We start from the raw sequence: 14,271 nt of genomic DNA, 5'->3' as shown, positions 1-14,271 counted from the left end.
AAATAGACACATTTTATGTTTGTGCATATGGTTGTCAACATGTACATTACATTTTTGTAAACACTCTGCCCCCTTTATGGTTGATTGTCTGAGCTAGAAGATGTAGAGCCAGGCGCTACTCATTTTTTTTTTTTGATTGTTAGTCATGAGTCTTTAGACTGTATTGTTTCCTCTTTCCATAAGTCTGGCATAAAATGCACATTCTTGATCATTATAGTACTTCCAGTAATAAGAAAAGAAATTAAAGATTGTGCTCATTTAGTGTTCTGTTCTCCACCAAGTTGTGGTCTAATGTAATCAATTTTTGTTTTAGCATAGCAATTTCTGAAACGTTTCCCCAACATGGTAAGGTACTTTACAAGCCAAGAAACCAGTCTTGATTTTTTTTTCCCTTTGACAGTTCAATTCAGTTCAGTCTCTCAGTTGTGTCCGGCTCTTTGCAATCCCATGGACCGCAGCATGCCAGGCCTCCCTGTCCATCACCAACTCCTGGAGTTCACCCAAACTCATGTCCATTGAGTCGGTGATGCCATCCAACCATGTCATCCTTTGTTGTCCTCTTCTCCTCCTGCCCCCAATCTTTCCCAGCATCAGGGTCTTTTTCAAATGAATCAGCTCTCTGCATCAGGTGGTCAAAGTATTGGAGTTTCAGCTTCAACATCAGTCCTTCCAATGAACACTCAGGACTGATCTCCTTTAGGATGGACTGGTTGGATCTCCTTGCAGTCCAAGGGACTCTCAAGAGTCTTCTCCAACACCACAGTTCAAAAGCATCAATTCTTTGGCTCTCAGCTTTCTTCACAGTCCAACTCTCACATCCATACATGACCACTGGAAAAACCATAGCCTTGACTAGATGGACCTTTGTTGGCAAGGTAATGTCTGCTTTTTCTTTCTTTCCAAGGAGTAAGCATCTTTTAATTTCATGGCTGCAGACACCATCTGCAGTGATTTTGGAGCCCAAGAAAATAAAGTCAGCCACTGTTTCCACTGTTTCCCCATCTATTTCCCATGAAGTGATGGGGCCAGATGCCATGATCTTAGTTTTCTGAATGTTGAGCTTTAAGCCAACTTTTTCACTCTCCTCTTTCACTTTCATCAAGAGGCTCTTTTGTTCTTAACTTTCTGCCATAAGGGTGCTGTCATTTGCATATCTGACAGTACTTGGGTTTAAAATTCAAGATAAAGCCAGAATGTTTTAAATATATATAGTAGTTTTCGTTTTAGAGAATACATATTTGTTTACATGGTAGCCTGAAATATGGTAATCTACATGTGTTATATATGTGCATGCATGTATTTTATGTTTAAAAATTCAGTGTAGTTCTCAATAGGTAAAGTTTCTTAAGGAGTTATTTCCTGACAGGGTCATAAGAAATACAGAACTTTCTTGAAAAGTGAAGTATTGGGGTGTGGTAGGAGAGAAGAGCCAGGTATTATCCAAAACTTAAAAAAATATATGTTTTATTTATGTTCTTGGGTGCATTTTCAGTCTTCCCAAGTTATCATCTGTAATCAGACCAGGATCTTCTGAAATTTTTATGCATTATTCAGCCAATCTGAATGCAAGCAGTTTTCAACTTATAAAATAAGTTATATCTCAAAACTTGATTCCATAGGTCTTTGGGAGCGTGTCCTTAAAGATAGTTCCTTAACCACATAATGTTAATCCATAGCACAGAGTTCCATTCTGAGATGCTAGGAATTTTTTTTTTTTCATTTCCTTCTAGAAAATATACCTGGGCTCCCAGGAAGGTGATTTAGAGAATGACTGAGGTTGTGGACTTTTCTTTTATGAGGCTCTATAGGTATAGAGGTGTTTCCTCACTTCTCAAGTCTTGACCTTCCCAATAGGCTTTGGGTCACTGGGGTAGCTGCTGTCACAAAGCTCATAGGATATCTAGGCTGAGTGCTGGGATGGTAGGGAATGGCGGCAGACTTCCAGAGGTGGGGATTATTCTAAATTCGGCACCATTTGTAAAACTTTTATTTCCTGTTACTTGCTTAAACTTTATGGCATAAATAAAAAAGAACACATATGATTTTGATGTAGATTAGTTTGAGGCTGTTTAGATACTTCATTGTAATATTTAAAATCATGTTGTATGCCTCGTATGTCTACGAGGACGACCCATAGCCATGATGATTCCAGGACACATTATTTTCTGTGTAGCGATGATTGATATTGTTTTAACAGTCTTTAAATGTCTTCTTTGGGTATTCATTATTTTGCTTAATATTGCTACATAACAGGATAGAATTCTTTCAGAACTGAAATTTAAACTTTTAATATGAAAATATTCCATTTTGTAGGATTTTATGCTAATACTTATCAAAAACTGAGGTGAATACTGATCTTTAAGTTGCTAATATGTATCTAATTCCCCTAAAATGTTTGATTATTAAAGAACAATCCAAAAAGTATTATTTATGAGTATTTTCATTCCTTTTAGAAATTGGATATTTACTTTTAAAGATCAAGTGAAACAAATCTATTAGATGGTATTATGAAGTCAGTCAACACACAGTAAATGACGATCAGTCTTTATCTTACTTGATATAATGTACAAACACATGTAATTAGTTATTTTAACTAGAGTTAAAATGGCTGTCAGTATCCTTGAAACTGTTTATAAAAGAAAAATTTATCACTGGGTTATGATATGAATGTTATAACTCAGCAGTAAACCATTTCATGACATAAAAGAAATTTAGTGCCTCTCTACAATATTACCACTGTTTCTCTTGAACAAATAATAGGAAATTGTGGTACCCTTGTGAATGAATGGCATTTGTTTCTCAGGAGCAGCCTATGTTACTAATTGTGGGGAAGGGGGGGTGTCCACCCTTATCTATTTTATCCAGTCACACATGCTAAACAAATACCGTAAGTAAGTGTTACCACGGGTGATCTTTACTCTGGTTTGGGTGAGGTTTGCTAGGGCTGTACTTGTTGTTAGGAAGGGGAAGTCCTTGTCCCCGTGTTACTGTAATGCCATTATTTGTTTGGCTTTCGAAAACTAGATCTTTAAAATTTTTGCAACTGTGAGTAAGAAGTGTAAACTGCCCTCTCTTTGGTCTCTTGTGACTAGATTCTGGGTCAACTTCAGGATCTGTAACATGCCCATCACAGGACCCGTCACATCACAGTTGTGTGCATTTTAAAAACACCCCCAAAACACACAGTTAGGTATATCCAAGTTAATCAGAGCCCGCATTCCTAATTTGTATGCAGGATTTCAGTAGTTAACAGGAAACCGCCAACCAAATAGCACCTCACCCCGGTGGCCGCCCCACTCCCTGCTCCCAGGTGAAATACGTTAAGACTCTCTTCAGATGTTTACAGTAAGGATTGTAAAGTTCCGAGTGAGGTGAACATGTTCCATGGAGTTCGTTGCACTCTGTTTATTTTAGGATGATTTTCATACTTGTTTAAGGAAAAAGAAGTGTATGAATAATAATCAAGTAGGACTATGAAAGCCCACAAACCAAATTATCCCATGTCTATTACAATCACATTTTATATTATTAATATATAATGGTTTGTTTAAATAAGCCTGTTGAAATACTTTTCCCTATTTCAGGAATTATAAATCGAATTAGAAATTTGTTCAGAGTTGCTTGCATTCTGTTGACTTTTAGAAAAATCCAGATTTTCTTCTTATTGTATGAATGGCTTATGTTAATTATTTTCATTATAATTTTACATACATAAGTACATTTTATATACATACATTACTTCTTTACGTATTTTATATTTTTCTTATGGTTTATAATATAAGGTTAGCATAATCCACTTTATAGCAAATTTAATCCCTCATACACTCCTGTGTACTTCTGTAATTTAAATCTTGAAAATAAAAGTGAACCAAATTTTTAACTTTTATTTTCGAATTCACAAAATTGTATTCTTATTTTACAAACATGGTGGAAAATTCTTCTATCCTAACACATCCTTTTTTCTGCTTTTAACTTCTTACATTATCACTTTATCATGATCTTTCCATTTAGTATGGCTATAATTATTGCAATAAACAAATAGTCTTCTCTGCCCAGAAGATAAACAGTGAACTTGAACACATATTTCAGAATTATGTTTCCCTCTGTCTCAGATCAATGCCTACCATTATTTTCCTTGGAAATACAGGCTATGTCTAGGTAACTATCCTGACTAAACTTGTATATACCCACCCTTCTAGAACTCCAATGAATTATTTGCCCCTTGTCTCTTTGTCCATCTTGTCCATCTGTTCTTAACTGTAGTTCCCTTCAAACACTTAACATATTCGGAAAGTTCATGCTACGTGCTTTTGTTTTATTTTTTTTTTTAAGCTTTTCTCTCCTGCCTTTCTCACCTGCATGAACTTGCCGTTTTTCCCTTGCACCAGCTTCCTCCTGCCTGTTGAACATGTTGGCCTGTCTTTTGCTGCTTGTTGGTCTGGGCTGAGGGCAGGGCAGGCAGGGCTCCAGTGCCCCTGGGGAGGCTCCCTGGGTGAGGCAGACTTTGACACCACAAGGTTTGCCTGTCCCAACACTGTGACGGGCTTCCCCAATGGCTCAGACAGGAAAGAATCTGCCTGCAAAAGAGGAGACCCAGGTTCGATCCCTGTGTGGGGAAGATCCACTAGAGAAGGGAATGGCAACCCACTCCAGTATTCTTGCCTGGAGAATTCCATGGACAGAGAAGCCTGCAGGGCTACAGTCCATGCAGTTGCAAAGAGTCAGACTTAATAGAGTGACTAACACTTCCACTTTCAAACACATCTGTATTATGTTCCCTCTATTTGAAAATATTTTATATTAAGCTTTACCAAAGAGATTGGTAGAGTGTTTCAAGCTCTAGAAAGGGAATACTGATACAGATTTTTTTTAATTTTTAAAAAAATTATTCCTAAAAACATGAATCTGCTATGGGTGAACATGTGTTCCCCATCCTGAACCCCCCAAACAGGTATTTATGGTACAGTTTTGAAAGAGGATATATGCAGTGTCCTTGAAATCAAGTTGGGACATCTAGCAATCCTAGTTCTACGGCACTGAGATAAAATATAGAAGGCTTAGTAAATCTTATTTTAGGGAATTCCCTGTAACGGAGAAAGGCCACTCATTCCCTCAGACCTCTGACGATCAGTCATCAGGGTGGTATCGTGGCCATCAGTCTGTTTCTCCTCCTCCAGCAGTAGTTGACATGGAGACATTTTTGAAGCAAGATAGATCTAAGCGACTTGTCCACTGCTTCTTGCCTTGTTGCTGTTAAAACCAGAGGAACGCCCTTCCTCAACATCACCACCTTTCATCACTATTTTTAGGCATTCTGAAATTTTTTGCACCAGCTCTGGTGGAACTACTTCTGACCACTAAACAATGTCACATTTGCTTTGATATCAATGCCATTTGCCTCATTTTAAAAACCTGCTTCATCTTTTCTCAGATCCATTCCAAAAGCAAAAGCCTAACTTGATTTTTTTAAACTTTTGGGAAATGCTTCTGTGATTGGTTTTAAGAATGTCAGGAAAATGATAAAAGTTATTTTGGTGCAAGTTAACAGTTGTCTTTCGTTAAGTACAGATTTTCACAACCTTGGAAGATAATTAAATGGAGTATTAATGCCAACTGTAAAAATATGAGTACCTTTTATTTGAAGGACAACCACATTTCACTGAAAGCAAGAAAGACTGGCATATTTACTTAAACAAATTCCAAAGGCATTTTCACACACACATGCACACACCATGGATAAACAGTGAAAGTGTGTATTTAAATCCTAATTCAGTACTCTTGGGGGCACTTTCTTTAATCTCGCGTCTCTCATCTCAGTTTTAAGAAGTAGAAGTTAACACTGAGTTAACTGAATCTAGACTTTTCATTTTGATTTTTCTTGGTTTGAGGAAGCACTCTTTCAAGCAAGCTTGATATATTTTGTAAGAGTGAGGAAAATAGTTTCACATGGACTCAGAAGTTAACACATGTATCAGTATTTCTCTACTTTCCAGTAGAGATTTGTCCACTCCCCTGGCCACACCACCCTCATTCCTGTCCAAGAATATGACTTCAAATTGTGGGGATTTTAGTGGATTTTGATAACTGGTCAAGGACTTAGACCAATGCTGGCATATGCTCAGTGCTTAGCAATGGTGTCGAGTGAATGAAAGGAGGGATGGATCAGTTGTTCAGCACCTACTATATTGCTCACAGCCCGTGAGCTCTGGGCTTGGAAAGAGACCTGGAGGTAATGAGGAAGGAAGTATAAGTGAGGTAGCTAGACAAAGAGGTGGCTCCACAACTGGCAAATATTTAAATACCCCTTTCAGTGTAAATATTTAAGCACGTTTAGTGTTTGCTCTGTTGTTGTTTAGCTGCGAAGTCCTGTCCGACACTTTTGTGATCCCATGGACTGTAACCCACCAGACTCCTCTGTCCTTGGGATTCTCCAGGCAAGAATACTAGAGTGGGTAGCCATTCCCTTCTCCAGGGGATCTTCCCAACCCAGGGGTGGAACCCATGTCTCCTGCATTGGCAGGTGGGTTCTTTACCACTGAGCCACCAGGGAAGTGCTAACGTCTGTTCTATGAAGACCAAATATACTCACATCTCTGATGATGATAGTAGCTTTCTTCTCAAAGCCAAAATATGTACGATAGTGGGGTTAGGCAGAGGAAGTGAGACAGAAGACAGAGCTGGAAAGGAAGAAGAAGCAGAGTATTTGGTAGATATTTTTTCCTTTATTATTTTTTTCCCTTAGAATTAAATAAGGTAGGTTACAAGATACCTGAACAAAACGGTTGCTCAGGAAATAAATAAATCATGCATTTTTATGTACCTTTGTTTTTTTATGTACCTCGTGGAGCAGCATTGAGTCAGCACATGGGTGCGTATGATCTTTGCTAGCCAAAAGGCAGCCTTTCTGAAACTTTGGGCATCACGTGTTTTTGGAGGGAGGCAATCAAAGAAACAGCCCCAAACATCAAACCCTAAGAATAATAAATCCCCAAAGAAAGTACACAGGATTCTGTCATTGTTCTGTTCATGTTAGGTCAGGAAATGAGCATGCAGTTTTATTTATTAACTTTTTTAAACTAGCATTTCACCTGAAGAAATGTAAAAGTGATGAAATTGATCAGAAAAAAAGTGAACAAAGTATGACACAACATTTTTTAAAAAAAAATTATAGCCAAGATTGCTGGGTTATATGATAATGGAAGGAAACTCAGTGATCTGGGTGTTGGATAAGCAATAAGGAATTGGAATAAGCAATATTAAAGTTCACTTCAATACTTGAGTGTGTTACTTTGAAGACCTGAGACCACCATGCTTAATAGAATGCTGTTGCCCACATAAGAATAGATGATCATTTTGTTGATTTGGAAATGCTGTACTGTGATAGACCCTAGTTTTATCATTAAAGCCTGTGGCAGAAATGTGTTAAATGAAACTGTAAGAAATGCCTGAATTGCAGGTAAAAAGCACAGGAGCACAGCAATTTCACATGGCTTGATCCTGCAAACTGTGCTTGAGTGGGAGAAATTTGAAAGGGAGCTCTGTAGGAACTTCAAGGCGAGCACAGGCAACTTTTAATGGAACAGTATAGCATTGATCCCTGGGTGCTGAAGACTATGGGGGCGGGGTCGACGGGGCGCCTCTGAATTTCTTTGCAGACTCAGTCACCAAGCCTACTGACTGGTGGTGCCCTGTGCTGGCTCCTACTTAAAGCCTCTGTCATTTTCTTCCGAAGGCATTCCTAATGAAGAATACCTGCACAGCAGAAGATTCCTGCATGTTTGAGGGTACGTGTGCGTTCCTCTTGAGCTGTCTGTGCACACATGCCTTCTTTTCAGAGCTTATCAGTGAGGTCGGTCATTTCCCGGATCAGCATTTTGCAGCTCTGACCAAACCTGTCTTTGTGGCGCTGTCTACAGACAGGAGCAGCCCCTAGTCACCCTGCCTTCAAGCAGAACGAGGACAGAGTGGCTCTTTTTGTGTGTGGTTAGACTTAGGCTCCCATGAAGAAAACCCTCATAACTAGAAAAATTCCTTAGTGTTTTGAAAAGGGACATATTTTTTTTTGCCTGTTAAAAGCTAAGGTATGAATGGGAAAGACTTTTTTTTCCTGATAGATTCCTTATACCTTTATTGAAAGATCATTTCAGGTATTAAGCTTATCTGAATGCAGTGATGTCATTTCACAATTGTAGAACTAACCCTAAGAAAATAAGCTTATTATTTGGGATTTATTTTTCATTTTTTTACCCCTAACTCTCAAATGATGATGCCTCATTGATTATTCAGACACTGAGATGATAAAGAATGAGTTTATTTGATTCAGTTAAGCATTTCTTCAGACGTTTGATGTTGTACTAAGATGCTGTTTTCGAACTCATGATTACCAAAGGGGAAAGGTGGGTGGGAGGAATGAATTAGAAGGTAGGATTAATATATACACATTACTGTATATAAAATAAATAATCACAAGGGACCTACTGTATAGCACAGGGAACTCTACTCAATAGTTCTATAATAACCTATATGAGAAAAGAGTCTGAAGAAGAATGGATATATAAATATGTATATCTGAATCAATTACCTTGCTCTACACCTGAAACTAACACAACATTGTAAATCAAAATAAAATAAGAATTGTAAATCATATAAAATAAAAATTAAATGTAAAAAAGATGCTATTTTTAATATTTCAAGGGTGATAACTCTGCTCAAAATCGGATATTGAGTAGATTTGAAGTCAATATGGCATGGTGCCCCATCAGGAAAAGTGCTAGAACATTGTCATTAATTGGTAGATTTTGCAGTGAGCTTCTCTAAATCTGTCACATGTAAATTGTTGAAATAATTTAGGCTGCCTCTCTATCCCATGTGAGAATCCTGAGTATGAGGCAGGTAGCATGCAAAGTGCCATTTGCAAAACCTCTATGAACTTATGTATGAGTCTTACATTGCAGCGGTCATAGCTGAATCAAGTTGGCAAATCAGAGAGCAATACCAGTGGTGATAAAAACGATTATTTCTAGAATTGAAGGCAACTCAGAGAAAAAGCAGCTGGAGTTTTGGACTCATTACTTAAACTTATAAAAAGAAGCCATATCCTGTTGCTCAGAGAGGCCACGATGAAGCATTTTTTTCATCAACTTCTTGCAAATGTGATAAACAAAAGACATACTGAACTCCGTAATTTCTAAATAACTCAGGCTCGGGACCCATAGCTCGGCCCAGTGCCCGGCAGGGCTCAGTGTCACAGGCTGCTGCAACGGCATCGAAGTCCGCATCTTAGCTAACTCAGGGAAAAAAACTTAAATCGGGTTTAATACCTATAGTATGTTTGTTTTTTCACAATTTTTGTCTTTGTTTACTTTTCCAATTTAATATCTATTTTATATCGGAGGCTAGCTGAATTACAGTGTTGCATCCGTTTCGGGTGTACAGCAAAGTGATTCAGTTGTATGTATACATATATTCATTCTCTTTCAGATCCTTTTCCCGTATAGATTGTTACAGAATACTGAATAGAGTTCCCTGTGCTATACAGTAGGTCCCTGTTGGTTATCTATTTTTATATACAGTAGAGCATATAGTTAATTCCAACCTCCTTATTTATCCCTCCCCTTTGGTAACCATAAGTTTGTTTTGTAAGTCTCCTAGTCTGTTTCTGTTTATAGTATGTTTCAAAAGCAAAGTCACTGTAATTAAAAACAGTCAAGCAAGCATTTTGTGATAATCTTCTTAAAATAATAACTTTATACACTCAAGCAAGTATTTGGAGGTAATCTCCTTCAAAAATACTTTATAAAGTACTGACCCACCGATTGTGTAATTAGCTCATGATTCCTTCTAAGGGGATTCTAAATACATTTGCTGCTGCTGCTGCTAAGTCGCTTCAGTCGTGTCCAACTCTGTGTGACCCCATAGACGGCAGCCCACCAGGCTCCCCCATCCCGGGGGTTCTCCAGGCAAGAACACTGGAGTGGAGTGCCATTTCCTTCTCCAATGCATGAAAGTGAAAAGTGAAAGTGAAGTCGCTCAGTCATGTCTGATCCTCAGCGACCCCATGGACTGCAGCCTACCAGGCTCCTCCATCCATGGGATTTTCCAGGCAGGAGTACTGGAGTGGGGTGCCATCACCTTCTCCACCAAATACATTTACTAACTTATAATATGCATTTACTAATGTATGACACACATGCCAGTGATTACAGAGGCAAAATAAAATGTGGATGCATTTTTTAGCACATATACTTGGTCATTGTATTAGCAACCACTGATTGGCATATATATGCTCAATAAGTGTCTCTGGAGATGATTTGGTGTTAGAGCTTTCGAGACTTTTTATGTGCTCAAGTTACAAGGTAATAGTTTTATGAAAAAAACAATTTCTCTAAATGTGGAAGCTTCTTAGCAGAGAAGATGAAGATTCTCTTTCATAAGGCTTATATGTGTATCTTACATATGCAGGAAAAACCATCACTAAGGCCAACAGTGACCGCATCCCAGCTGTCCACCTTTAGTCTTGTTCCCTTGATGGCATCAAACACTGTTGGTCCGCCATTCTTGATCTCCTCCCTTTGATTCCAAGAAGCTACATCCTCTGCCTTCTTGCCTCTTTGGTCTTCCTTCCTCAGGTTGGTTAGCAAATTCTTTCTCCACCTAACCAGAAATGTGTTTTCTGTAGATTTCCATCTGTGACCTTCTTTTCTCCTAATTTCACCTTTTACCTGGGTGACTTCATTCATTGTTCTGTGAATAAAATCTAGAGTTCCCAATCTCAAAGAGTCACTACCTCTTTAGTATGTCCCAACTTTTGTCTTCTTCAACATGTTTTTCCTGCTTCCTCTTTTCAGTGGTCCTTAGTTTTCTTCCAATTTATCAGCTCTTTTTGCTGCCATTGTCTGTATTGTACGTATTAAAGTTGTCATCAGTCAATTTGTGTCTGTCACGTGGTAGATCTTTGTACCCATCTCTCTTTATTTTCTGTGTCACTGTTGTAATTGTCTACCAGGTGTTTCCATTCATGATCCTAGAATCATCTCTAGCTACTGAATCTGGTCTTAGAGACTCATGATGTGGGCCTTTCTCCATATTTGTCAGGGTATAACTCATCGAGTTCTGGATTCCGGTGCATTTGTCCTCGTCTGGACTTTTTTTCTTGGTCTAGCTCATTTTCACCTTGCCGTTTCTTCATCAAGTTTTCCTTCAACCCAACTGCAAGTCATTGGACTCTCTGTGGATTATGATTTCTTTTCAAGCCATGAAAAGTGAAAGTTGCTCAGTCATGTACGACTGTTTGCTACCCCATAGACAGTCCATGAAATTCTCTAGGCCACAATACTGGAGTGGGTAGCCTTTCCCTTCTCCAGGAGATCTTCCCAATCCAGGGATCAAACCAAGGACTCCCACATTGCAGGCACATTCTTTACCAGCTGAGCCACAAGGGAAACCCAAAAATACTGGAGTGGGTAGCCTGTCCCTTCTCCGGTGGATCTTCCCAACCCACGGATCAAACCAGGGTCTCCTGCATTGCAGGTAGATTCTTTACCAACTGAGCTATCAGGGAAGCCCTTTTTAAGCTATGCTTCTGCTGCTGCTAAGTCGCTTCAGTCCTGTCCAACTCTGTGCGACCCCATAGACGGCAGCCCACCAGGGTCCTCTGTCCCTGGGATTTTCCAGACAAAAATACTGGAGTGGGTTGCCGTTTCCTTCTCCAATGTAGGAAAGTGAAAAGTCAAAGTGAAGTCGCTCAGTCATATCCGACTCCTAGCGACTCCACGGACTGCAGCCTACCAGGCTCCTCCGTCCATGGGATTTTCCAGGCAAGAGTACTGGAGTGGGGTGCCATTGCCTTCTCCAATTTAAGCTATGGATGACTGCTATTACACAGTGACTTTAATATTTACCAGTCTCCAGGTCTTACCTAGAGTGTAAATTCATTGAGAATAAAAGCCATTTGCTATCTTTGTGTTCTCAGAAGTACTTTCACATAGCTTTTGTTTAGTAAAAAAATCATTTGAATAAAATGATTCATTAACTGCACAGTGGCCAGTAATTATATTTGATCATTTGTTTTGTTAGAAAATACATTTTCAGCTAGATTTAAATGTTTTCCCTATTTCCCAAAAAATAGACTTTGCATATTTTGATCAAATGTGAATTTGTTTAGCCATAGTTGAAGGATAAAAAGTCACTTGAATGCCCTTCTAGCATAGATTCTTATCTTTAAAATGAAATTTTGCCCATATTAGGGTGGGCTTAAGCTTCCTGTAATCCAAAATATTCTTGCCTTTTTTCTTCCTTTTAGATCTCTACCAAAATACTTCCCTGCGGTGCTGAAGCTACCCTCTGTTGATTATTATTTTAAATCTTTTACGGGAAAATTGCATTCACTTAAATGAAATTTAGTGTGTAGAAAATACTTACCTTATTAACAGAGCCACTGTAATGAATATTACTAATGGTGTAAACTGTCGTGAAAACAAAGAAAAGTAAATTGAAAAAACTAATCAGCCATTGTTGTGCTTTACATGTTCTTTTCCAAACTATTCACATCCTTGAGGTTTCCGTATCAGGTAGCTGTATGGTAACTATCTGTAAATTTTATTTATGTACCTGAGATTGGAAGACGTGAACCAATTATTTAATTCCTGTCTATGGTACACTTTATGGTACATTAAAAAGCAGAGACATTACTTTGTCAACAAAGGTCCGTCTAGTCAAGGCTATGGTTTTTCCAGTGGTCATGTATGGATGTGAGAATTGGACTGTGAAGAAAGCTGAGTACCAAAGAATTGATGCTTTTGAACTGTGGTGTTGGAGAAGACTCTTGAGAGTCCCTTGGACTGCAAGGAGATCCAACCAGTCCATCCTAAAGGAGATCAGTCCTGAGTGTTCATTGGAAGGACTGATGTTGAAGCTGCACCTCCAATATTTTGGCCACCTGATGTGAAGAGTTGACTCATTGGAAAAGACCCTGATGCTGGAGGGATTGGGGGCAGGAGGAGAAGGGGACAACAGAGGATGAGATGGCTGGATGGCATCACTAACTCAATGGACATGAGTTTGGGTGAACTCCAGGAGTTGGTGATGGACAGGGAGCCCTGGCATGCTGTGGTTCATGGGGTTGCAAAGAGTCAGACATGGCTGAGTGACTGAACTAATATGGTATACTATGAATTGCATCTTAAGAGAAGGAATCTTATTTAGTGATGAATCATCTCCTGAGACATTAATGATCTTATTGTCAAAAATAATACCATTAAAGAAAATAGACCACAAGAATCACTCCCAAACATTCCTCCTAAATAATGGGAAAACTACAATGAGATCAGATCAAATCAGATCAGTCGTTCAGTCCTGTCCGACTCTTTGCAACCCCATGAATCACAGCACACCAGGCCTCCCTCCCTGTCCATCACCAACTCCGGGAGTTCACTGAGACTCAAGTCCATTGATTCAGTGATGCTATCCAGCCATCTCATCCTCTGTCGTCCCCTTCTCCTCTTGCCCCCAATCCCTCCCAGCATCAGAGTCTTTTCCAATGAGTCAACTCTTTGCATGAGGTGGCCAAAGTACTGGAGTTTCAGCTTTGGCATCATTCCTTCCAAAGAAACCCCAGGGCTGATCTCCTTCAGAATGGACTGGTTGGATCTCCTTGCAGTCCAAGGCACTCTCAAGAGTCTTCTCCAACTCAGGTTAAAAATTGTGACTCAAAATATATGTTTATTAAAACAAAAGGAAATAGCAAAAAAGTGTTTTGTTTTTTGTTTTTTTTTGCCTAATTTGTGTGTAGATGAAAATAAGCATTTTAGTAAACTAGTTATTAAGAGGTGATTTGTTTTTGAAATGTATTTTTTGTATACTGAGTGTTCTCCAGATTCTTAAATTTATTTTTCCTTATATAAAAAAGTATGTGTTTATCCTAATGACCTTATGGGGCTGTTCCCAGTTACATGTACAGAAAGAGAGGAACCAGAATTTTTAAAATGGATGCTTGAGTCTGTATTCACACAGGACATTGCCTATACAGTAAATAATCAATATGGTTATTGTTGTACCATTCTCTTATACTGTATTTTTAAAAACCTTTTTTTTCCTGCTGCTAACCAATGTTATGCATGCTTGTATAAATTTACAGCACTACAGAAAAATATGATATAGAAAAGTAGAATTATCTGTAGTTCTGTTACTATGCCAGTCAATAATCAGTTCAGTTCAGTCGCTCAGTCGTGTCTGACTGTTGCGACCCCATGGCCTGCAGCATGCCAGGCTTCC

At 38.8% G+C, this 14,271-nt stretch overlaps 1 protein-coding gene across 6 annotated transcripts in view; it reads left to right on the top strand.

Moving 5' to 3' along the window:
• The window catches only part of NR3C2 (nuclear receptor subfamily 3 group C member 2), a 440,591-nt gene that overhangs the window by 196,008 nt on the left and 230,312 nt on the right, over positions 1–14,271 (top strand). The window lies entirely within an intron of this gene.

The sequence above is a fragment of the Bos indicus x Bos taurus genome, chromosome 17 (genome assembly GCF_003369695.1).
Source record: "Bos indicus x Bos taurus breed Angus x Brahman F1 hybrid chromosome 17, Bos_hybrid_MaternalHap_v2.0, whole genome shotgun sequence".
NCBI lineage: Eukaryota > Metazoa > Chordata > Mammalia > Artiodactyla > Bovidae > Bos > Bos indicus x Bos taurus.
The sequence above is the reverse complement of the archived record's forward strand: the minus strand, read 5'-3'. Positions and strand labels throughout refer to the sequence as shown.